The sequence below is a fragment of the Dipodomys merriami genome, unplaced genomic scaffold (assembly GCF_024711535.1).
Source record: "Dipodomys merriami isolate MVZ:Mamm:240054 unplaced genomic scaffold, mDipMer1.0.p SCAF_266, whole genome shotgun sequence".
Taxonomy (NCBI): Eukaryota; Metazoa; Chordata; class Mammalia; order Rodentia; family Heteromyidae; genus Dipodomys; species Dipodomys merriami.
The window spans coordinates 1,558,562-1,584,034 of record NW_027204115.1 but is presented as its reverse complement, the minus strand read 5'-3'; the positions used below and the strand labels follow the sequence as shown (position 1 = coordinate 1,584,034).

Below are 25,473 nucleotides of genomic sequence, written 5' to 3'. Positions count from 1 at the left end.
TATTTATTTAAAATACATAGGGTGCCTTTGGTGGCTTTCATGTTCACACCTGCCAATTCAGCACAAGCTATATTTCTAACGTAAGACCAGCTTACTGACCAGAATCAAGCATCAGAAGATACTAGTGTTTTGTTTTTAATTTTTTTGTTTGTTTTTGTTTTGTCTGTCGGTTGTGGGGCTTGAACTCTGGGCCTGGGCGTGGTTCCTCACCTCTTCAACTCAAGGTGAGCACTCTACCACTGGAGCCACAGAGCCACTTCTGGTTTTCTGATTGGTTTATTGGAGATAAGAGTCACGGATTTCTTTGACTGGGCTGGCTTTGAACTATGATCCTTAGATCTCAGCCTCCCAGTAGCTAGGATTACAGGGGTGAGCCACCAGCACCCAGCAGGAGGCTGAGATCTTGAGGATCAAGTTCAAAGCCAGCCTGGGCAGGAAAGTCTGTGGGACTCTTATCTAGAATAAACCACTCAGAAAACCCGAAGTGGAGCTGTGGCTCAAGTGGTAGAGTGCTTGCCTTGAGCTGAAGAGCTGAGGGACAGCTCCCAGGTCCAGAGTTCAAACCCTACAACTGATTTTAAAAAAAAAAGAAAAAAGAGGTAATATGCAGAGGGGTTCTAGTCACATAAGCCAGGTAAAGAGTACATTTCTTTTTGGACAGTGTCACCCTTTCCTGCACTTTCTCAGTTTTGCCTTCCCATAACTACCCACAGGTTATATAGTTCATTTTCAACAGTGTCTACTGAGTATCACTGTTGCATTTATTCACCCTCTGTCCCTCTATTTCTGTGCCCTGCTTTACTCTCCCAAAGGCAGATGAAGTAACAAGACAAAAAGAAAACAAAAAGAAAAACAAATCTTTTGTTTCCATTTCCTGGAGTTCATTTTGATAAGTGTTATGTGATCAGATACATATTGATGTGCCTGTGTCTTCATCTACTAGAGTCCTGTATAGTTTATCATGTCCCCCCATGTATTTTAGGTCTAGCTTCCTCATGTGGTAGAAGACATGCACCATTTGTTTCTCTGAACTTGGCTTACCTCAGTTAACATGATTTGTTCTAGAGCCATGCATTTCCTGCGATATTCTTATGCCTGTGTAAATTTCCATTGTGTATAGGTACCTCTTATTTTGATCCATTCAGCTATTTGTAGGGCATCTGGGTGGTTTCTGTAGCTTGGATATTGTGAGTCATGCAGGAGTGAACCTGAATGTGCAGGTATCTGTATGGTATCCTTGCTGGTGAGGGTCGGGTAGGTGGCCAGTGGTTATGGCTGAGTGGTAGGGAGGGTCTGACCTCCAGACTGCAGTCCAGAATAGTTACACTACTTTCTGTTCCCACCGACAGTGCAGTAGGGTTCCCTTTTCCCCACATTCCCCCAGCATTTGTTGTTCGAAATCACAATGCTGACCAGTCCACCATGGGTGAGATGGAATCTCAGAGTTGTTTTGATTTGCATTTCCTTTATGGCCAGGGCTGATGAGCATTTCCTCCTGTGTTTGTTTACCATTCTTACCTCTTCAGAGAAGGTCTCTCCTTAGCTTCTTAGACCATTAGTAATTGGTTTATTAGCTTTGGATGGGGTTTATTCCTTGTATATTTTCAATATTAGGCCTTTGTCAGATGAATTGTGTTAAAAAGATACTGGTTTTGAGGGAATAATTTCTCCCAGGGCTGATGAAATAGTTCGCCCCCCCAACAAAGCATCTCTCCCCCAGGATAAGGTTGGATAAACACTGCCAAGTTGTTTTGTTTTTATCTCGGGATCTTTTTGGCAGTGTAGATAGCATGCATCATATCTGGATTCTAATAATTCTTTTTTTCTTTTTTGTGTGCCAGTACTGGGGCTTGAACTCAGGGCCTTGCATGCTTGCTTGCCTGCTTTTGCTCAAGAATGGCACTGTACTACTTGAGCTATTCCTCTGCCTTAGGCTTTTTGCTGGCCAATTGGAAATGAGAATCTCACAGACTTTTCTGCACAGGCTAGCTTCAAGCTGAGATCCTCAGATCTTAGCCTCCTGAGAAGCTAGGATTACAGGTGTGAGCCATCATTGCCTGGTTTCATGTTTTTTTTCCTTTGGGTGCTGGTTGTGGGGTTTGAATATACTGTCCCTAAGCTTTTCCACTTGAGGTTAGTGCTCTACCATGAAAGCCACAGCTCGTTTGTTTTTCTTTGAGTTTGAGATATGAGTCTCGTGGACTTTCCTGCTTGTTCTGGCTTGGCTTTGAACTGCCACCCTCAGATCTCAGCGTACTGAGTAGCTAGGATTCCAAGTTTGAGCCACCAACACCTGACATTAATATTAACATTTTCAATACTATCTGTGTTATTAGTTAGCATTCTGTCTCAGACCTGAGATAAACTTAAAAAAGAGGAAATATTTGTTTTTGCTTTTGAGTTCAGTTTATAGTCATGTGGCCTTGTTGCTTTGGGCCTGTAGTGTAACAGTCCATCATGGCAGGACTATCTACCTACCCAGCAGAGGGTGAGAGAGAGAGAAGAAAGTACTGGAGTCCTGCCCATCTACCTTCCTTCTCACTAGCCTTCCTCCTTAAAGCCTCCACTGTCTTCCACTATTGCAGTGCGGGGGGGAAGGGGGGGCTAGGCCTTGAACACACTGCAGATTCAAACTATAGCACCGTTTTCTTTTTTCTTTTGTCGGTCGTGGGCTTGAACTCGGCTTGGGCGCTGTCCCTGCGTTCTTCAGCTCAAGGAGAGCGCTCTAATGCTTGAGACACAGCACCACTTCCGGTTTTCTGGAGATTAATTGGAGATAAGAGTCTCATGGGGCTGGGAAGGTGGCTCAGTGGTAGAGTGCTTGCCTTGCATGTCTGAGGCCCTGGGTTCCATTCCTCAGCACCACATAAGCAAAAAGCCAAAAGCCAGAAGTGGCGCTGTGGCTCAAGTAGTAGAGCGCTAGCCTTCAGCTGAAGAGCTGAGGGACATCGCCCAGGTCCAGAGTTCAGGCCCCTCGACCGGACCCCCCCCCCCAAAAAAAAAAAAGAGTCTCATGGACTTTTCTGCTTGGGCTGGCTTTGAACCGTGATCCTCAGATCTCAGCTTCCTCAGAAGCTAGGATTATAGGCATGAGCCACCGGAGTCCGGCTATAGCACCATTTTCTTAGTTAGAATCAGATCCTGGTGATTCCTAGTTCACATTACTGTTCCATATCTCTTCTCTTGGTTGGAGTTCAGGCATTCCTGAGAATCTCCAGTCACACACATCTTTTCAGAATGGTTGCTACTAATGTCCAGTTTGTTTGCTTGGTGAACATCTGTGACCAATTGTTCTGTGAAGGGACTTGGTCAGTACCAGAATTTAAGCACAGGATTTTTTAAAAAAGTATTTATTTATGTATTTTTGGGCTGGTCTTAGGGCTTGAACTCAGGACCTGGGCGTGGTCCCTGAGCCTCTTTGTGCTCAAGGCTGGTGCTCTACCACTTGAGCCACAGCGATGCTTCGGGCTTTTGCTGAGTAGTTTATTGGAGACGAGAGTCTCATTGACTTTCTTGCCTCTGGCCGACTTCAGACTGAGGTCTGAGGATCTCAGCCTCCTGGATAGGTAGGATGACAGGTGTGTGAGCCAGTGGCACCTAGCTAAGCATAGGATTTTATTAGTTTAAAACATGGTTTGTCTGGGTGCTGGTGGCTCTTGCCTATAATCCTTAGCTACTCAGGAGACTGAGATCTGAGGATCGCAGTGTGACACCAGTTTGGAAAGAAAAGTTCATGAGATTTATTAACCATCAAAAACGACTGGAAGTGGTGCCGTGGTTCAAGTGGTAGAGTGCTAGCCTTAAGCAAAAAAGTTGGGGACAGTGCCCAGACTTTTGAATTTAAGCCCCAGGACCTGCACATAACAAATGCAAACAAAAACACTTTTAATATTTCATTCTTGGAGGTGACTTGTGTGTCACTAAGTGCCTTTCTGTTGTCAGCCTGTGTCCACTGGCGGCTCCTTGTTCACCACCACAGTGGCATTCTGACAGAACCAACATTGCAGTGTCCTTCCGTTGAATTGCCAGCCTTACCTTGCCTTTCTTTTCTTTTCCCTCCCTCGCTCCCTCCCTCCCTCCCTTCCTTCCTTCCCTTTCTTCCTTCCCTTTCTTCCTCCTTCCTTCCTTTCCTCCCTCCCTCCTTCCCTACCTTCCTTCCTTCCTTGCCCTCCCTCCCTCCTTTCTTTCTTCCTTTCTTTCTTCCTTTCTTTCTTTCTTTCTTTCTTTCTTTCTTTCTTTCTTTCTTTCTTTCTTTCTTTCTTTCTTTCTTCCCCTCTCTCCCTCTTCCCTCCCTCCCTCCCCAGAGCTGAGGACTGAACTCAGGGCCTTACATTTGCCAGGCAAGTGTTCTTCCACTGAGCCGAATCCTATCCCAACCTTTCATTCTTGATCAGCATTGTGTAAGAATAGGTTCTCTTTTTATCCTTCACATACACACAGTGTGTGTGTGTGTGTGCATGCGTATGTGTGTGTGCACGTGCGTGCCAGGCACTGTAGGTGCCTTTCCACAGTTGTGGGAAGCACGTCTGATTGCGTATGTTTTCATTCTTACACAAGAGTCTGGGACATGAACAGCTGAGGTTCAGTTGGGTGTGAACAGCTGTCTGTACAACACTACACGATTACATCTCACTGTATACACTGAGAGGACTTTTATCTCCAGTGTAATTCTTTGTTATCACTGCCACCCCAATCTAGCCTTTTCCTTGTTTACACTTATCTAGCTGTTTTTAGACGGAATTAAAACTCAACCTAAATTTTCTTGTCTTTTTTTTTTTTTCTTTACCTACAAGTAGGTGCCAAGCTATTGACTGTGCTTCTGAAATGCTTCCCTTTCATCTCTCATTGCCTGTTCCACTGTCATCCCTCCAGTAGTAACCAACCTATCACTTCTCACAACTGGACTGGGGCTCTCTCTTCACCTTCCTGCCGTCCCTCACAATGTCCTGTGCATACCAAACGTAGATGCAGATGCAGACCAAACATAGATAAATGTTTTGGGTTTGGTCAGCCTTTTTTTATTTTGCTTTGTTTGTTTGGTCATTTGTGGGGCTTGAACTCAGGGCTTGGGTGCTGTCTCTGAGGTGGTTCCCCACCCTACCCCCCCCCCAAAGGTAGCACTCTACTGCTTTGAGCCACAGCTCCACTTCCAGTGTTTGAGTGGTTAGTGGGAGATAAGTCATAGGAAGTTTTCTGCCCAGGCTGGCTTTGAACCATGACCCTCAGATCTCAGCCTCCTGAGTAGCTTGAGCCCCTGACACCCAGCCCCAATCTTTGTTTTAAAAGTTAAAAATTTGAGAGGATGACTCTGGGAATGTGGCTCAGTGGTAGAGAGCTTGCCTAGCATGCTTGAAGCCCTGAGTTCAACTCCTCAGTACCACATACACAGAAAAAGCCAGAAGTGGCGCTGTGGTTCAAGTGGTAGAGCGCTAGCCTTGAGCAAAAGAAGCTCAGGGACAGCACCCAGGCCCTGAGTTCAAGCCCCAGGACTGGCTAAACAGATAAATAATCTTAGAGCATCTACCTACTATGGGTGCTACCTCCCAGAACTGCAGGAAAAAAATGAAAATGTGTTTCTGAGCAACAAGCACCAACAATAAAACAAAAAGGCAAATGACTCCAGGAAGCTGTGCCATTTTTACCTCCTGTCTTAGGTGTGGAACCCAGGAAAGTCATCAGCCCCGATGGGAGACCTTTGCCGGCTGGTGAAGGCTGGTGAAGGCAGACATCTGACTGGACCCGCACAGAGCATGTGTGTCCTGGCTAGGATCTGCCTTTCCGTCTGTGTAGCCATGCTTGTCCAGCTTAGTGCCTCCCACCCCAGCCTGGTAGGCACCACACTCCCTGCTTTTTCAGTCATTGGGCATTGTTTGTGTCATGGTATTTTGTGTGTGTGTGTGTGTGTGTGTGTGTGTGTGTGTGTGTGTGTGGAAGATTAGGCAATTTTGAATACTTTTTTTAAACAGCCTTTGGAGCCACTATTCCTAATTTAAACATTTGCAGAAAAGTCATTCTAGTTTCACACATTTATTGTGTAATTAACATTTTTCCAGTTGATGATTTTGAGTTATAGTCAACACTGAGGGAAGGAGCTGTTTGGTTTCCACAGCATTGTAGCCGGTGACATAGCTGAGTCTGGTCACTGCATACAAAGGAGCAGAACAGACCTGCTAGCCTTTGGGGGCTGCGCAGATAAAGGTTTGCCCACGTAGCTGCTTTCAGGCCCCTCGGCAGTGCAGTTGCTCTGGCTGATTTATACATTCCTGCTAAATTGGCATGCCACAATCCTTTGGGGTTAAATTAACGTGTACCAAGTTAGAAAGCATCAGCTGCCAGTCTGGGTGCCTTCTGGAGGCTAGTGTGCCTTTACTCCCATGTCCTGAGCCGGCACTCTAGGCAGTCTCTGTGGCCAGCAGCTGCCAGAGTCCCTCAGGGGCCCGCTGCCCTGCCTTTGTGCATGAGGGGTTCTGGTCCCACACGGGGCTTTCATCTAGATGTACATTGTAGTCGGTCCTGGGCAAATCAGGAAGATTTGCAACTCCAAAAGCAAATACAACCAACATGACTTTATTCCTTAGCCTCTCCTTCCCCCCTCCCTCCCTCCTCTAAATAAACTCAAAGGAATTATTGTGACTAAATGGCAGCAATATAAATCTGTATATTGATTCTTGGAAGTTGAAGAAAAGAAACAAATTGGTAAAAGGTTAAAGAAAACTTACACAGGGAATAGGTACGCATTACAAAAGGAAAGTGTCTGGAGTGTTATTTAAGAAAAGCTACAGTCGAGTGACTGGCTATATTAAGGAAATTTCATGTTCCGTATGTCATTAGACTGTCCTTGGTCTGGAATCTGGCTGTAAGGCGGGCAGGATTTTTTAAAGTGAGCGGTTGTTCATCCTTAGCGGGCATGTTTTCTAACCGCTGTCTTCTTCCCCTTCCCCCAGAGGTAGTCTGGGTGCCCCTTGCTCAGTCGTGTGTGTGTGTGTGTGTGTGTGTGTGTGTGTGTGTGTGTGTGTGTGTGTGTGTGTGTGTGTGTGTGTGTGTGTGTGTGTGTGTACATGTGCACACGTTAAGCAGGCTTTTCCCTAATGAGCTGTGGCACCAGCTGCAAGAGAGGCAAATCCTGTTACTCTCCGCAGCTCCTCTGAAGCCACAGAGCTGTGGTAGGAATGGAGTCTCCTTTTACCCCTTTCTGCTGTTTTCTTTCCCCGTCCTCTGCTGTCCCTGAGCATCTTGGCAAAGTTCAGATTTCTGTGCTCACAGTTCAATGCGCACAGTGAAAGAATACAAAAGGCCCAAGGAGAGAAAGTGAGAAGAGGAAATAAAAAAAGCTTGGGGTGGATGTCTTTAGGAGGAGGGTCCCTTGTGCCTTAGTCTAAGACTTAAGCTCTGGGTTGAAACCTTAAGTAGTAAAGCTTTGAATAACCTGGATCGCTGGACTCTCTTTGGAGACAGTTTTATCCGTACTTAAAGCAGTGGGTTATGTATGAAGAGAATTCAAATTCCTTATATCAAAAAACAGGATACTGGTATCTCCTCAGTCTTTGCTCTCTTTCCATAGAGGAAGATGAGATAAATATAATATTACTTTGTGCAGCATTTGTTTTGTGTATCACGGGTGGTATTTACCTCCCTTCTTTGTCCATACCACCCCTTGGAGACCACATACTTCGTGTGAGTAACACACAGCATCTTGCTGTGAAAAGTATTTTTTAATTATGGTAACAATTTTAAAACATTTATATCATTGCTACAATTAAAAGTTAACCCATTAGTCGGGTGCTGGTGGCTCACACCTGTAACACTAACTACTCAGGAGGCTGAGATTTGCGGATCACAGTTCAAAGCCAGCCCGGGCAGAAAAATCCCTATAATTTTTTTTTTTTGCCAGTCCTGGAGCTTGAACTCAGGGCCTGGGTGCTGTCCCTGAGGGCCTGGGTACTGTCCCTGAGCTTCTTTTGTTCAAGACTGGTGCTATACCACTTGAGCCACACCTCTGCTGCTGGATCTTTCTGTGTATGTGGTACTGAGGAATCAAACACAGGACTTCGTGCATGCTAGGCGAGCACTCTACCACTAAGCCACATTCACAGCCCCCTATGAGATTCTTATCGCTAGTGAACCACTCAAAAACCAGAAAGTGGAGCTGTTGCTTAAAGTGGTAGAGCAAAAGCCAAAAGAAAAAAGAAAAATCATGAAAATGACTTTTTTCCTGTTAACAAGATTTCATTGTACAGTAATTAATTACCATTAGCCACCAGTGTGTTTCTGTAGTATTATTTTCATTGTTATATTCAGTAGTGTATTTTTATGGTTGTGAAACAAACACATCTCCAGAGCTTTTCATCTTGCACAACTCAAACTACTCTTTAAACAGAGATGGGGAAAGTCTGGCCTGAGGCCCATTGAAGGCCTAGGAAGTCAGTTGGTAAATGAGGGGACAGACAGACAGGAATGTATCTGCTCTGATTGTACTGATAACTTTGTATGGCCCATAATGATGTTATAAAAGGCCATATGACCTTTGGCAGGAAAATATTTCTACACCTTTGCAAAAGTTTCTTTCTCTTTTTTTTGTTGGTCATGGGACTTGAACTCTGGGCATGGGCACTGTCCCTCAGCTCCAGGTGAGCGCTCTACCACTTGAGCCACAGTGCCACTTCCTGTTTTTCTAGTGGTTAAACTGGCGAAAAAAATCTCATGGGCTTTCCTGCCCAGGCGGGCTTTGAACCCTGATCCTCAGATCTCAACCTCCTGAATAGCTAGGATTACAGGTGTGAGCCACCTAGGCCCAGTTTGGTTCTAGTTTTTAATGATAACTTAAAAAAATTGTTGTTACAAGGGTGACCGGTCACAATTACATAAGTCAGATAATGAGTACAGTACATCTCTTTTTGGACAATGTCACTCCTAATGATTTAACCATCTTCTTAACTCAGGTCTGGCATTTGTGCATCCATGCCTGCATGCCTCTCCCCCATCCTAGTATATTTCCAGGTGGCGTTCTGTTATATTAAACATAGTATTGTAGAATTACGTTTTAAAAGGCAGTCTTGTATTTGAACCTGTTTGTCTACAGACTGTACTGAGTTATTTACCATATTCTAGGACCTATGGTGTGGGGGTAAATGGGAAGCAAGGAAAGGGGCTGGAATATTGTTTGAAAGACAGCATGGGCCTGTTCATTTCTCCTAATCCAACAGTCCGGACTCTGTATCCTTCTATTGTACTTATCCTATAAGAAAGCAAACTTTTCTCCCAGAGAGAAGCCTGAGAAGCCTCTTGTCTCACTTAGTAGTTGACTGAAGATCATTTATGATTTTGTTCCCCCTTCATATTGATTTAGGGAGCCTGGGGGCGAGCTCAGTGGTTGAAGCCTTCTCTACAGGTGCCAGGCCCAGGAGCTGTCCTCAGCCAAAAAAGTTAATGCACATCTTACATTCTACTCCAAATCATGATTATTTTTTAAAAATAAAGTCACCATTAAATGTTTTCCAAGTCTGGTCTCTAAGAGATCACGCATATCCTATGTTAGACTTCTGGCAGTCCTCTCTTGAGCAATGCCCTCCTGGTTCTTGCCTTATGTTCTCAAGTGTGGCTGTTAAAACAACTTAATTTGGTATGTCCTCTGTGTGTGTGTATGTAGACGCACATGCACGAGTGCACGTTTGCCTAGGATTTGAACTCAGAGTCTGGGCATTGTCATTGAGATTTTTTTGCTCAAGGCTAGTGTAGTGCTCTGCCACTTGAGCCATAGCTCCAGTCCTGGCTTTTTGGTGGTTAATTGGAGTCTCATGGACTCCTGTCTGGGGCTGGCTTTGAAGTTCAGTCCTCAGATCTCGGCCTCCTAGGTAGTTAGAATTACTTGGCAGAGCCAGTAATATATTTAGTAATAATATAAACTCTAGGAGACATTACATAGTTCAGTCTAAGCACCTCTAATGAAAAATGAGCATTTTTGGGCTGGGACTTTACATCAGTGGAATAGTACTTGGCGTGTGCAAAGGCCTGGGTCCCATCTCTACTATTCTTCAGAGTTGGAAGCCACACTTAAGAGCAAGCAAGTTGCACTTTTGATGTACTCTGGGAGAGGAGGGACTCATAGGCAGGTGTGTTGCAGGGTACATAGCTACTGTAGTTCAGGCATCGAAATTGGAGGATTGGCAAAGTGAAATTCACCTGGGAAGACCGTAGAGAAAAGTCTTTGTGCCTGGTGCTGGTGGCTCACACCTTTAATCCTAATTACTCAGCAGGCTGAGATCTGAGGATTGTGGTTCAAAGCCAGCCTAGGCAGGAGAGTAGTCCGTAACACTCTTAGCTCCAGTAAACCACTCAGAAAACTGGACGTGGCACTGCGGCTCAAGTGGTAGAACGTTCACCTTGAGCTGAAGAGCTGAGGGACAGCACCCAGGCCCAGAGTTTAAGCCCCACGACCGACCAAAAAAAAAAAAAAGTCTTTGTGTGATGTACAGTTGGCCCAGAAAAGGGATTTCCAGGCCCTAGACTGTACACATGAGTGTTTGCAAACGTAAGCAAAACAAAGGCATCTCACTAAGGCATTACTCTCCAGATGATGTAAGAGCCGTCTTATTCTAGCAATCTCCTCTAGACATGCAGGAGTAGCATCATTAAAGTAAAAGTTGCCAAATTTCTTCCTCCCAGTTCTGTTTAGTTCAAAATACAGTGCTGCAGTTGGTTTATTTTTGAAACCGTTATATAACAAAGAGTACTTGTAATTGATTATAAAGAATTTAATGCTCCTGTATTTTGTTTTGCCACTAAATTAGAAAACTATACAATATGCAAACTAGTTGATTATACAGCTAGCATGGCTTTGCAAAAAAGAAATACGCACCTGTATCACAGCCATGGGGCTGGGATGAGATCTGGAGGATTGCCGTTAGTAAGTAGTCAGCCGGGAACCGTTTCCAAGCTCCGTCTCCAAAATAGACAACAAAAAAGCAGGCTGAGCTGGGCGCCCATGACTCACACTTGTAACCCTAGCTGCAAAAGGGGCTGAGAGCTGAGGATTGTGCTGCCAAGCCAGCCTGTGCAGGGGAGACCCTAAGACTCAACTCCAGAAAATTACTCAGAAAAAGCTGGAGGTGGTGCTGAGTTTAAGTGACAGAGCGCTAGCTTTGAGCAGATTAAGCTCAGGACAGCTCTCAGTCCCTGAGTTCAAGCCCTAGGATCAACACACACACACACACATGCACACACGCATGCACGCACGTGTGCGCGCGCGCGCGCACGCACACACACACACACACACACACACACACACACACACACACACACACACACACACACACACACACACACACACACACACACACACACACACACACACACACACACACACACACACACACACACACACACACTGGGCCTCAAGTGTTAGAATACAGGTCTAGCAGGTGCAAGACCTGAGTTCAGTCCCTGCCCCTCATTACTGTCTTCCCCAACCTCCTCCCTCCCACACACAAACACTGGGGCTCAAGTGTTAGAATACAGGTCTAGCAGGTGCAAGACCCTGAGTTCAGTTCCTGCCCCCCATTACTGTCTTCCTCAACCCTCCCCAAGAACTGTGGGTATGTCTTCCAGAGTGTAGACAAAAGGAATGGGAGGGATGGTAGGGGCAGTAAGAGAAACTCCAGGAAAAACCTGAAAGCTCTCTTTGCTCCTCTTGCAGCAGTAACTGGGGGAAGAGGGAAAATGGCAGCAAGACCTTTGCTTCATTGACCAGCCATTTTCTGTTGTTTGGGCTCTGTGTTTTTGGTGGTAGTGTAGATTTTAAGAAGTCTCAGTATTTAATCTCTCTCTTTCCTCTTCTCTCTCAGGAGTTAGAGGCAGCTCTTCACAGAGATGATGTGGAGTTTATTAGCGATCTGATTGCCTGCTTGCTTCAGGGCTGACATCAGCAAAGGGATATCAAGTGAGTAACTACTAACTGTGCTCTTAGCACATATTTATCGCACAGGGATAGCTAGCCAATCATAGCATCTACCCCTAGTCCATATAAGACAGTATACCCTAATGCATAATATGCAAATGAGCTCCCAGGCTCTGTGTCTGCGCTTTCTTTTTTTTTTTGGCGGGGGTGGGGGGGGTGGGGGGGGGAGGTCCGGTCATGGGGCCTGAACTCTGGGCCTGGGCGCTGTCCCTCAGCTCTTCAGCTCAAGGCTAGCGCTCTACCACTTGAGCCACAGCGCCATTTCCGGCTTTTTTCTTTTTGCTTATGTGGTGCTAAGGAATTGAACCCAGGGCCTCATGCATGCAAAGCAAGCGCTCTACCACTGAGCCACCTTCCCAGCCCCTGCTCATTCTTTACTGTGATGGTTGAGTTTGCTTTTCACAAATCTGTTACCATTTACTCGTAGCTATACCAGCTGCCACTCAAGTGTAGAATTTTTGTCTCTTGTTTGTGCCTATTTCTGATTTTTGTTTGAAATATTGGTGAAATACCGCCTAACAAAACGATAGAGTTTTCTATATTTCTTGCACTTGTGTCTTCTGTTGTCCACATAACCTGGTAGCAGTAGCATAATTTACTTGGTGCCTCTGGGCTCTCTGATGCCGTTATAACTGGCAAATAAATAGCTCTCTAGTGTCTGTGAAGGCACTAGCAAGTAAATTTGATCAATGTTGACAAAACTGTTTTGTGCTGAGATCTGTTTTCTTGGTGGTGGTTGTCTTTGGAGCCTGGGATGGGCTGTGTTGTACAGGCTAGTCTAGAACTCCTGGGTTCAAGGGGTTCTCCTTGAAGTTCTCACCCTTCTGGATAGCTGGACTACAAGTATGTGCCACTGCACCTCACCTTTCCCTTATTTTTGGAAAAGAGCCCTGACATTTGTTAGCCTTCCCTTTTGTAGAGCCCCTGCCTAGCATGCATGAGGCCCTGGGTCTGTTTATTTCCTCTTGCTGCACAAATAAACACTCCCCAAAGTAGAGATGCTGGATTCTGAGGAGGGTCTCATGGTTCTCTGGGCCCTTGTGGACTCTCCGAAGCTCCTTGGCTTTGCTGGGGTGCACGGCCGTGCCAGGCCCATGTCCCCCTGAGAACCAGGAGCAGACTCGCCCCGGCCGATAGACACGACAGGTGAAAAGGTCGAGCAATCAGCACAAGTTGCAAAAGCATTATCAGAGATGTATTTTTATAAGTACAAAAGAAGGAAAACTGAGGGTACATGTAAATGGACAAAATGTACAAAGCAGTTGACAGGCTGCCTCACACAACTCAGGAGCGCTGTTCTGTCTCCTGGGCAGGGAGAGTGTCGGTGTTCACATTGATGGGTGATTGGGGTTATCTGCACTGTGTGGGTCCAGCACTTGCACTTGTAGAGCAGGGGTCTGAGGTTACATGCTTTCAGAGTCGTAGGAGCCAACAGCTCTGGAGCACGCCCAAGTTCTGCTAGTAGTAGAATATTGCCTATCTTCTGTTCCCCAAGGTTGATGATAAGCACCTGGGTTCTTCTGTTCACTCTTGCTGGGGTTTCTTTTTCCATTTTCTTCTCTAGTATACACAGGGGTGTTTTTGTTGTTTTTGTTTTGTCAGTCCTGGGGCTTGAACTCAGGGCCTGGAAACTGTTGCTGAGCTTATTTTGCTCAAGACTAGCACTCTATCACTGAGCCATGATGCCACTTCTAGCTTTTACTGTGTGTGTGGTACTGAGGAATTGAACCCAGGGCTTTATTCATGCTAGGCAAGCACTGTACCACTGAACCACATTCCCAACCCCACTTTCTTTGTTTTGTTTTGCTTTGCTTTCAAAAACAAAATCTAATACTGAAAGTTTGTCCTTTAAACATTATCTCTTTGGAAATTACAGTGCTCCTGCTAAATGTGTTTATTTGAACTTGTGACATCATGCAGTAAAATCACATATCTTCAGCATACAGGCCACTTCTGTGTGTGCGCATGACTGGGTCTGTGTACTGGTTTGGGGGTTTGAACTAAGGCCTGGGTACTGTCCTTTGGCTTTTTTTGCTCAAAGCTGCCTATCATTTGAACCACAGCTCCACGTCTGGCTTTCTGGTGGTTAATTGGAGATAGGAGTCTCATAGACTTTTTCTGCCAGGGATGGCTTTGAACTAGGAGCCTCATGTCTCAGCCTCCTGAGTAGCTAGGATTACAGATGTGAGCCACTGGCACCTGGCAGGCCAATGGATTTGAACAAATGAATGTGCCATGTAGTCATCATTCTGCTCAGAAACATAGAACATTTCCATCTTCCCAGAAAGTTGTCTTTGTAGTTGCTCTCCCATGTAAACTGGTCTGGCTGTCAGCGGCCTCAGTTTTACTAAGATACCTTGTGGTAGTGTTGTAGAATTTATGCTAATGGGACAACACACTGTCAAGTCCAGCTTCTTTCATTCAGTGCAATGTCTGCAGAATTCTTTGGGATTGCTGTTTGTATTAATTTGTTCATTTTGGCCAAGTGAAGGATTAAATTGTATCTAGTGAAAAATAAATTGCAAGCTGTTTATCCTTTCCATGTGTTGCTTTCCATGTGTTTCCATGTGTGTTGCTTTTGAGGTTGTTACGATAAAGCTACTGTGAGTATTTGCATGCAAATGTTGCTGTAAATGTGTTTTCATTTATTTTGAGAATTTCTGAATCTTATGGTAATGGTATGTTTAACGGCAAGAAACTGCCAAACTCTTTTTCCAAAGTGGTTGTGACATTTTATATTTCTACTAGTGAAATAGGAGAAGTCTAGTTGCTTGCTCTATATCTTTACCAACATTTGCTCTTTTAATTTCACCTATTCTCTTGTCTTTAAGGTAGTAACTCACTGTCATTTTAATTTGTATTTTCCCGATGACCAGGAATGTTGGACATCGTTCTTGTTCATTTGTACATCTCTTCTTGGTGAAACATTTACTCACATCTTTTGATTACTTATGTTCCGTTAGGGGTATTTACTAGTTTGTAGATGGAACTGTTTAGATTTTTTATGCAGTCTGGATGTAAGTCCCTTGTTAGACATACAATGTCAAAGTGTAAATATTTGCTCCTAGTGTGTATTTTCCATTTATGTTTTTAAAGAACAAGAGTTTTTATTTAGCTGGGCACTGATGGCTCACACCTGTAATCCAAGCTACTCAGGAGGTTGAGATCTGAAGGTTGTGGTTCAAAGCCAGCTCTGGCAGGAAAGTCCTAAGACTCATCTCTCCAGTTAACTACCAGAAAACCAAAAGAGGCTTTGTGGCTCCAAGTGATAGAGAGCTAGCTTTGAGTGCTAGCCTTGAGTGAAAGACCCCAGGGACAGTGCCCAGTCTCTTGAGTTAAAGCCCCATGACCTCCCTCCCTCCAAAAAAAGTTTCATTTAGTTCAAGTCAATGTAATATATTTTTTCCTATATATTTCACATTTTTTTCTGTGTGCGAAATCAGTGATACTACAAAAGGATCATTTTCACATGCTTTCTTTTAGCGATTTTTCCAGATTTAGCTTCTTATAAGTTGTCTTCTCGCTGCATTTAGGGCTAGCATTTTCTGCCGAGATAAGAAGTCCCAGGATTTTTTTCCTTTGGCTGTCTTGATTTGGAGCCCTACTGTTCCAGATCTTAGCCTTCCTCAGAATTGGGATGACAGGCGTGGAATGCCCAATTCTGTGTTTGTTGGTTGGCTGGCCTCAAACCATGGTCTTCCCAGGTCATCTCAGCCGTGTGATGTAGCTTGGGGCAGCACCTGTGTGATGTCTTGTTGTTAGGTGTTTATAGAACTTCTCTAGGTATTCTTGTCAAATCACCCCATTTATTATTGCAAAATTCCAATTTCAGTATTTTTTGAGTTGGTCCTAAGATTAGCTCACAGCTGGTGCTGTATGCCTTGAGCCATACCTCCATCTAGGATTTTTTTTGCTGTTTTTGTTTTGTTTTGTTTTAGATAAGAATCTCAGGTTGTCTGTTGGGCTGGCTTTGAACCATGATCCTCAGATTTCATCCACAGGCTTAGCTACATTGTAAAGTCCTGTCCAAAACAAAACAAAAGATCTGTTAGCTATTTTGGCCTAGGTTCTGTGATCTTAAAGAAGAAACACTTTCAAGCTGGGTACCTGTAACTCAGGAGTCTGAGATCTGCAGATCAAGCCAGCCTAGGCAAGAACCTATGAAACTCTATATTTCCAATTAACAAGTAAAAGTACCAGAAGTGGAACTGTGGATCAAGTGGTAGAGCCCTAGCTTTGAGCAAAAAAGCTCAAGGACAGCACCCCCAGGTCCTGAGTTCAAGCCTCAGGATTCACATCTACCCACACAAATAAAGGATAGACACTGTCAGTCAGTGGCTGTGGCTCCAGTACTGGGGATGGTGCACTGCTGCGCTCTACCGCAGGCCTCAGATTATCTTATACAACCTCTTCACTTGCTGATTTACAAGAACTCCTGCTAAATATTGTCTCATCAATCATGTGCATGCATTAGTTAAGCCTCACCAATGCTTGAAGCGTGTGGAAGGAGGCGATTCTACTTTTCACTTAGTCTGCATTGTGTATGGTTCTTTGCCTTAGTAAGGAGACTGGATACCTTTTCATGTCCCTGACATGTGCTTCTAAGAGGTCAATAGCTGCCTGTTTTCTATGATATCCCAAACACATTGCAGCTGTTAAATCAGTTGCTTTGCCTAGTCATGAATTCTGCCAGTTCCAGCCAGCTGACCCTTAAAAGTGGCCAGTACCCCAGCCCTCTGCCTCTGTCTGTGGGCTGGCCAATAGAAGGGAAGTGTCGTCTGTCTGAAGCTGGCTGAAGAGCTCTTTGCTGACTTCTATCAAGTGGCTAACCTTGGGTGTTAGAAAGCAGTTGACTCATCCTTGTTTTCATTCTCTTTCTACTGCTCTGTCTTGGTTTCTTTGCTATAAGAAACAGGTAACTTCAAGTAGGTCTTCGTCTCTTTATTCATGCAATACTAACTTACAACCAGTGGTCTTTCCTAATATTTTGAATAGGAAAGTAAAGAGAAAATGGATCTTTAAGAGTATTTGGAGGCTGGGAATGTGGCTCAGTTGTAGAGTGCTTGCCTAGCATGCATTTGAATTCCTGAGTACCACATACACAGAAAAGACCAGAAATGGCACTGTGGCTCAAGTGGTAGAGCACTAGCCTTGAGCAGAAGAATTCAGGGACCATGCCCAGGCATGCATGCATAAATAAATAAATAGGATGAGCAAAAGATTAGACAGTTGTCTCCACTTCGTAGTTTGCTGTTGACTTGCGTGTGCTGCTGCCTGTGTTTTAAGAGTTCTCTGTGGGGAGCTCTTAGGACACGTTTATCTTCTTTGGAACTTCATGTAGTTGGTCTAATACATAAAGCAGCCAAGACCGTCAGATCCTCCTTGTTGCCATTGATAAGTTTGTCAGCTCTCAAGCCACAGCTTTGTGTACATTCATGTATTTTTGTCTGGGCCTTATGGATAGGCCTCAGACATTCCACAGCTACCTGGAAGACATTATCAACTACTGCTGGGAGCTTGAGGAGGGGAAACCCAACCCCCTGAGAGAAGCCAGTTTCCAAGACCTGCCTCTTCGTACCCGTGTGGAGATTCTGCACCGCCTCTGTGATTACCGGCTAGATGCAGATGATGTCTTCGATCTACTCAAGGTGCTTCCCTGAAAGCCCTTTCTCTAGCACAGTAAAAACCCAGTAGTTGAGAATGGAGCTTTGAAATCAGAGCCTAGACACTGTCCCTAAGCTTTTTTGCTAAAGGCTAGTGCTCTACCACTTGAGCCACAGTGCTGCTTCTATCTTTTAGTGGTTAGTTAGACGTAAGAGCTCTTGGATCTTTTGGGGGGGGGGGGTGGTAGGAATTTGAACTAGGGCCTGGACATTGTCCCTGAGCCTTTTTTGTTTTGTTTTTGTTTTGCTCAAGGTTAATGCTTTACTACTTGAGCCACAGTTCCACTTCTGGCTTTTTGGTCATGAATTGGAGATAAAAAGGCTCATGGCCTTTCCTGCCTGGGCAGGCTTTGAGTCATGATCCTCAGACCTCAGCCTCCTGAGTAGCTGGGATGACAGACATGAGCCACGGATGCCCGGCTGGCAGGTGTCCGGATCATACAGGATTAGACCTGGTGATGACTTCTAGTCCTTTCTTGGTCATGTCATTTAGAAGTAGTCTTCATTCAGGACTCCAGCCTAGGTCAGGCCCTGGGGTAAATTGGGAGTCTCAGCTGGAGCAGAATGTTGCTGTGGGTTCTGACTGAGCTGCCATAGTGGATTACATGGGACAGAGCCTTAGAACATCTTATCCTACCCACTACCTTTTGTGTACATATAAAGTAAATCTAAGCCAGGTAGTCAGACCATTCATTGGAATTCTCCGTTTTTGGAGGGGTGGGAGCCGTGGTTGGGGTAGGGAACATTTCAAGTATTTCTATATCTTGTTCTTCGAAGAAGGTACCCCCATCCCATTCTGTGTTTTATCTGCCCAGATGGAAAAATGATATCCTGTACTTGGCATTTTGAAACAGGTGATAAGTTCGTGTATTGAAGTTTTCTTCCATTTATTTAGTTCATTGTTTTCCCCAACCCTCCTTCCTTTTCTGCCAAGGGTCTGGATGCAGACAGTCTCCGTGTAGAAGCTCTAGGGGAAGACAATTCAGGGGCACTCTACTGGTATTTCTACGGAACATGAATGTATAAAGAGGATCCAGTACAAGGGAGGTCTAATGGGGAACTCTCCTTGAGCAGGTAAAGTCTTCAGTGTCAAGGCTGTAATAGCTACATGTAAAAATGTCTTTAAAGTTACATGCCTCAGTGCTGGGTTGTGGCTTAAGCCATAGAGCACCACTTTGCAAACCTTACGCCCTAGGCTCAAACCCTGGTACCACACATACATAAAAGAAGAAAGCTCATACAAACAAAGAAAGCTAGAACTTTATTTTCTAATGAGGGGAATTAACTGTATCAGCATTCTTGAAGGGAGAGTAATTTCATATACAAATAAAAAGGAGCAGGGCACCAGTTGCTCACACCTGCTATATTTCCAGACATGTTTAAAATATGTCCCAATCAATCTCACCCCTTATATCAATTTCCTTTCCCCCTTCTCCCCTTCCTACCATCCCAAAACAATTTCAACATGCTTCCTTGTTCAATTTTCATAGCTGCAAGCCATCTCTTTCAATCAAATTTATACCCTTCCAAAATATGTTTCAAAATTATGCACCCTTGGCCTCTTCCTCTCGGTCCCATATTGAACTCGAGTTGGAAGAGGCCAGTCCGGTCTCAAAATGGAGGTAAAACCGCCGCCCGGGTCGCCCCCAGCCTGACTCTGGCTGTCGCTCCTGTCACTGGGGGGAGGAGGGCCATGATCCAAAGGAACCAGAGCAGCTGCGGAAGTTGTTTATTAGTGGTCTGAGCTTCAAAACTACAGATGATAGTTTAAGAGAACATTCTGAGAAATGGGGCACACTCACAGATTGTGTGGTAATGAGAGATCCTCAGACAAAACGTTCCAGGGGCTTCGGTTTTGTGACTTACTCTTGTGTTGAAGAGGTGGATGCAGCCATGTGTGCTAGACCCCACAAGGTTGATGGGCGTGTTGTGGAACCAAAGAGAGAGGTTTCTAGAGAGGATTCTGTGAAGCCAGGAGCCCATCTAACAGTGAAGAAAATTTTTGTTGGTGGTATTAAAGAAGATACAGAAGAATATAATTTGAGAGACTACTTTGAAAAATATGGCAAGATTGAAACCATAGAAGTTATGGAAGACCGGCAGAGTGGAAAAAAGAGAGGATTTGCCTTTGTAACTTTTGATGATCATGATACAGTTGATAAAATTGTTGTTCAGAAATACCACACTATTAATGGGCATAATTGTGAAGTGAAAAAGGCCCTTTCTAAACAAGAGATGCAGTCTTCTGGATCACAAAGAGGTCGTAGAGGTGGATCTGGCAACATTATGGGTCGTGGAGGAAACTTTGGAGGTGGTGGAGATAATTTTGGATGTGATGGAAACTTTGGTGGAAGAGGAGGCTATGATGGTGGAGGTGGTGGCAGCAGAGGTAGCTATGGAGGAGGTGATGGTGGATACAATGGATTTGGAGGTGATGGTGGCAACTATGGTGGCCGTCCTGGTTATAGTAGTAGAGGAGGCTATGGTGGTGGTGGACCAGGTTATGGAAACCAAGGTGGAGGATATGGGGGTGGTGGAGGAGGATATGATGGTTACAATGAAGGAGGAAATTTTGGTGGTGGTAACTATAATGATTTTGGAAATTACAGTGGACAACAGCAATCAAATTATGGACCCATGAAAGGGGACAGTTTTGGTGGAAGAAGCTCTGGCAGTCCATATGGTGGTGGTTATGGATCTGGTGGTGGAAGTGGTGGATATGGTAGTAGAAGGTTTTAAAACAACAGAAAAAAAGGCTACAGTTCTTAGCAGGAGAGAGAGAGCGAGGAGTTGTCAGGAAAGCTGCAGTTTACTTTGAGACAGTCGTCCCAAATGCCTTAGAGGAACTGTAAAAATCTGCCACAGAAGGAACGATGATCCATAGTCAGAAAAGTTACTGCAGCTTAAACAGGAAACCCTTCTTGTTCAGGACTGTCATAGCCACAGTTTGCAAAAAGTGCAGCTATTGATTAATGCAACGTCGTGTCAATTAGATGTATATTCCTGAGGTCTTTTATCTGTTGTAGCTTTGTCTTTGTCTTTTCATTACATCAGCTATATTGCCCTGTGAATTGTGGTAGTGGTACCAGGAATAAAAAATTAAGGAATTTTTAATTTTTCAATATTTGTGTAGTTCAGTTTTTCTACATTTTAGTACAGAAACTTTAACAAAATGCAGTTTTGAAGGTGTTTCCTTGTGAGTTAACAAGTAAAGATCATTGTTAATTACTATTTTGTATGAATTTTGCTAAAGTTAACTGTAAAGAAACACCTACTGACTTGCAGTTTAAGGGGAATCTGTTCTCATTTCCAAACCATGATAAGAATGGGCGCTGACATGTGGAGAGAATAGATACTTGCATGTATGCATTGTGTGTTTTAGATACATAGGATTGGGTATTTAAATTAGCATATTTGTGAATTTAATAGCATTAAGATTACCTTCAAATGAAAAAAAAACCCTCAAAATCCCTATTTGTGCATTTTCCTTCAATGTAATCATGGTTTTAGTGTGTTTTAAGATTTGCAGAATCATAGCTGTGTTTAGAACATCTCCATTCTACATTTACCTTGATCACATTGAGAATGACTGCTACCATAGTTTTGGAGTGTAAAGCATGTCTGCTGCCCTCTATTTAAATTTGTAAAGGGTAGGGGATGTTTTCCCCATCCCTTTAGAAACCATTCTTAATTTTTGATTCAGGACCAATAAGTGTGCAATGTCTGAGCATATTAGTGGATACCTGATTTTATTCTGTTTTTCCTTTGAGACCCCTGAGGCCTATAAATTTTATTACTTTTCTTTCCTTGGTTTAATTTCTCCATGCAAGTTTTCAGAGGAAGAGAATAAAAAGACACTTTATTGTCATATCCTTAAAAAAAAATTATGCACCCTCTACTATACCTTTGTCTCTGAGTCTCTTTTGTAATTTGGTTCAGCAGTATAGTAATGTGTATGCTATTTATTTATGAAAAGCAGTTTGTGATTTATTTATTTATTTATTTATTTATTTATTTATTTATTTATTTATTTATGAAAAGCAGTTTGAGATCTCTGATCAGAATTAAAAAGAAAAGAGGGATAGTGCTTGCCTAGCCGGGCACTGGTAGCTACTCAGGAGGCTGAGATCTGAGGATCACCAATCAAAGCAAGCCCGGACAAGAAAGGCCATGAAACTCTTATCTCCAATAAAACCACCAGAAAACCAGAAGTGGTACAATGGCTCAAATGATACAGTGCTAGCCTTGAGCTGAAGAGTTCAGGGACAGCACCCAGACCTAGAGTTCAAGCCCCACAACTGACAAATAGATAGATAGATAGATACATACATACATACATAGATAGATACATAGATAGATACATAGATAGATACATAGATAGATGGTGCTTGCCAAGCAACTGAGTTTTATTCCCAGCACAACAAAAAAACAAAGCAAACAAAAAGCAAAGCACTTATGTGTGCATATTTTTAAAAGATAAGAACCTATAGCCTTTTTGGTCTAACAGTATGAAAATATAGAATTTTAGAAATTTAGGATATTTTGTTCTTGCCAATATATATAGTTTTCATATAACTAAAAAGGTGATATTTTGTTTTCTGAACAAATGTCCTCCAATTGCATTCACTTTCCTGTAAATGACATGATTTCCTGTAAAGTATACATACATACAGTGCCAATACCATGTTTTTGTTACCATGATTCTTTTTTTTTTTTTTTTGGGTCAGTCATGGGGGGGCCTGGGCGCTGTCCCTGCGCTCTTCAGCTCAAGGCAAGCGCTCTACTGCTTAAGCCACAGTGCCACTTCCGTTTTCGAGTGGTTTTATTGGAGATACGAGTCTCATGGACTTTCCTGCCCAGGCTGGCTTTGAACCATGATACTCAGATCTCAGCCTTCTGAGTAGCTAGGATTACAGGCATGAGCCACCAGCGCCCAGCTTACCCTGGTTCTTCAAGATAATTTGACGTTTGGTATTATGTTTGATGTCTATGTTTGAATACTGTTTGTAGTATCTTTTTTCTGTTGAGATCTAGTTTAATTCCATTTTGGTCTGATAGAATATTTCAATTTTCTTATATTTTCTCAGACTTCCTATATATTCTAGAAAGTCTTATGAGCTGCCAAGAAGAATGTGTATTGTGTTGTAACATCTATAGATGTCTGATGATTTCATTTTGTCTACACTGCCATTTAATGCTGCCATTCTAGGATTTCTTTACTGATGTTTTTGTATGGATAACCTATCTGTGAAAGTGAAATACTGAAGTCTCTCATTATTATTTACCAAAGTTTATAAGTTCAGAAATATTTAATAAATCTGAGTGTGAGCTATTTTGTGCATATATATTAACAATCATAATTTTTCTTCATGGATCATTACCTTCATTAATATGAAGCGACTTTGTTTCTTCAGACTAATTTTTAGCTTGCAATCTATAGTATCAGATATAAATATGGCTAATGCTGAACACTTTTGAAGTCCATTTGCTTGGAAGGTCTTTTTTCCCATTCTTTTACCCCAAGCCATGTGTTTCTTATAGGCAACAAAGAGTTAGGTCTTGTTTTAGGTATTGTTTTTTGATCTAAGTATCCATTATGTTTTTTGAGGGTTTTGTTTGTTCGATTTTTCAGTCATGGGGGTTGAACTCGCATCTTTCGATTTTTTAGTCATGGGGGTTGAACTCGCATCCTGGGCATTTTCTCTGAGCTCTTTTTGCTCAAGGCTAGTGCTCTACTACTTTGAGCTACCACTCCACTTCCAGGTTTCTAATGGTTAATTGGTGGCAAGAGTCTAATAGACTTTCTTGCCCAGGCTTGCTTTGAACCACGATCCTCAAATCTCAGCCTCCTGAGTAACTAGGATTACAGATGTGAGACACCAGAACCTGACTAGTGTATGTCTTTTGACTAAAGAACTAAGATCTTTAACATTCAATGTCAGTATTGAGAGAAGTATGCCATGTTTCCTGGCATTTTGTTTTTTTGTGATGTTTGCTTCTTCTGCGGGTAATTTTTCCCTAACTACCTTTTGTGGTGCTAGTTTGAAAGCCATAAATTCCAGTAGTTTTTGTTTTTTGTGGAATGTTGTTATTTCTCAACCAATTTTTATGGATAGCTTCACTATGTAAAATAGTCTGGGTTGACAGTTGTCTTTTGGGTCTGGAATAATGTCTTTCCAAGTCCTCCTTGCATTTAGTTATCTGTGTTGAGAAATCTGCTGTTTTTACAAGGAGCTTGTGATAGTAAGTTACTTGCTTCCTCTCTTTTGACATTTTCGATATTCTGTATATTTAGATAGCTTACTATACTGTATCTAGGAGCATTTCTTTTCTAATCTTGCCTGTTTGGAGTATGGTAGGCCTCCAGCACAAGGATGATACTCTATTTCTCAAACATTTTCTGCTATTATTTTGTTGAATAGGTTTTCAAAGCCTTTAGTTTTTATTTCTTCTTCCTCATCTATCCCTACATCTGTAGGTTTAATCTTTTGACTGTGTCTGAGAAGACTTGTATGTCTCTTGGTCCTTCTAAGTACTTTTGCAATGCTTTGACTGATCTAATTTATCTGCTCCAGTCTTTTCCAATATGCCTTAGAATCCAGGGTATCTTTGTACTCTTGGAAGACCTTCTTTAACAATGGTAGTAGTAGGAAGCAAAAGTAATTTTGAAATACATTTTTTTGTTTTTGTTTTTTTTTTGGTCAGGTCGTGGGGCCTGAACTCTGGGCCTGGACGCTGTCTCTCAGATCTTCAGCTCAAGGCTAGTGCTCTACCACTTGAGCCACAGTACCACTTCTAGCTTTTTTCTTTTTTGCTTATGTGGTGCTGAGGAATCAAACCCACGGCCTCATGCATGCAAGGCAAGCGCTTCACCACTGAGCCACCTTCCCAGCCCTTGAAATACATTTTGAAGGAGGATGAATAATTAATTAGCACACACAAGGCCCTGGATTGGATCCTCAACATCATAAAATTTTTTTTAAAGAATCTAAAGTAAGTAAGTATTCACAGAATTGCCAGATTTTATGCACACTCAGCAAAGTCCATCAATGAACCAAACCCTCCCTTTGATCCTACACAAATTTACACATCAAGCAATGCTCTAGAATAATGTTACAGCCCTAAACATTAAAACAAATAACAATATTCTTTTTTTGGGGGGGTGGGGGTGGTCCGGTCATGGGCCTGAATTCTGGGCCTGAGCGCTGTCAGCTCTTCAGCTCAAGGCAGGCACTCTACCACTTGAGCCATAGCGCCACTTCTGGCCCTTTTTTTCTGGTTATGTGGTGTGCTAAGGAATCGAACTCAAGGCCTCATGAGTACAAGGCAAACGCTGTACCACTGAGCCACCTTCCCAGCCCCGAAATAACAATATTCTTACCATGAAGTTTTTCTTGGATCCTGTGGGCTTCAGCTAATTGCTCTTCAGCAGCTCATCTTCCAAGGCCAGTTTCCTTTCTAGCAACAGCCAGATCATATTCCAGACTTTGTCGTAATGCTTCGCCTTTTTCAACCTCAGACCGCAGCTTGGCAATCTGGCTCTCATAGCTTGACAAGTAAAAACAAATTTGTAAGCTTAACAGATAACATTAAAACATGTTTCTAAGATAGTGATATCATGTACTTAACCATTTAAACTTCTTAGAAAAACTTGATTCCATACATTTGTAAGAATTCACAAATTTGTATTTTCTGAAACACTAGAAATATTATTGTATCAAATGATATTCAGTAGTTCCTTGCTTTAGAGGGAGAAAAAAACAACAACTCGTAAAGCCAGGCACCTATAGTTCATGCCTGTAATCCTAGTAACCCAGAGCTACTTTATGCAGAAGACAAAGGCTCAAAGCCAGCCCA

At 43.2% G+C, this 25,473-nt stretch overlaps 1 protein-coding gene and 1 pseudogene across 10 annotated transcripts in view; both read left to right on the top strand.

Annotated features, from left to right (window-relative positions):
* Positions 1–25,473, top strand: part of LOC138837202 (hepatoma-derived growth factor-related protein 2-like) — a 292,262-nt gene that overhangs the window by 27,569 nt on the left and 239,220 nt on the right. For 7 of the 10 annotated variants that reach the window (XR_011375236.1, XR_011375235.1, XR_011375241.1 and 4 more), the window contains exons 3-5: positions 11,841–11,935; positions 17,418–17,601; positions 18,551–18,690. The exons of 2 other annotated variants lie outside the window; for them this stretch is intronic. The gene's annotated coding sequence lies outside the window, so the exon portion shown is untranslated. The remainder of the gene's footprint in view (positions 1–11,840; positions 11,936–17,417; positions 17,602–18,550; positions 18,691–25,473) is intronic. One more of the 10 variants, XR_011375242.1, reaches the window with a different exon arrangement.
* On the top strand, positions 18,697–22,299 carry LOC138837201 (heterogeneous nuclear ribonucleoprotein A3-like; annotated as a pseudogene).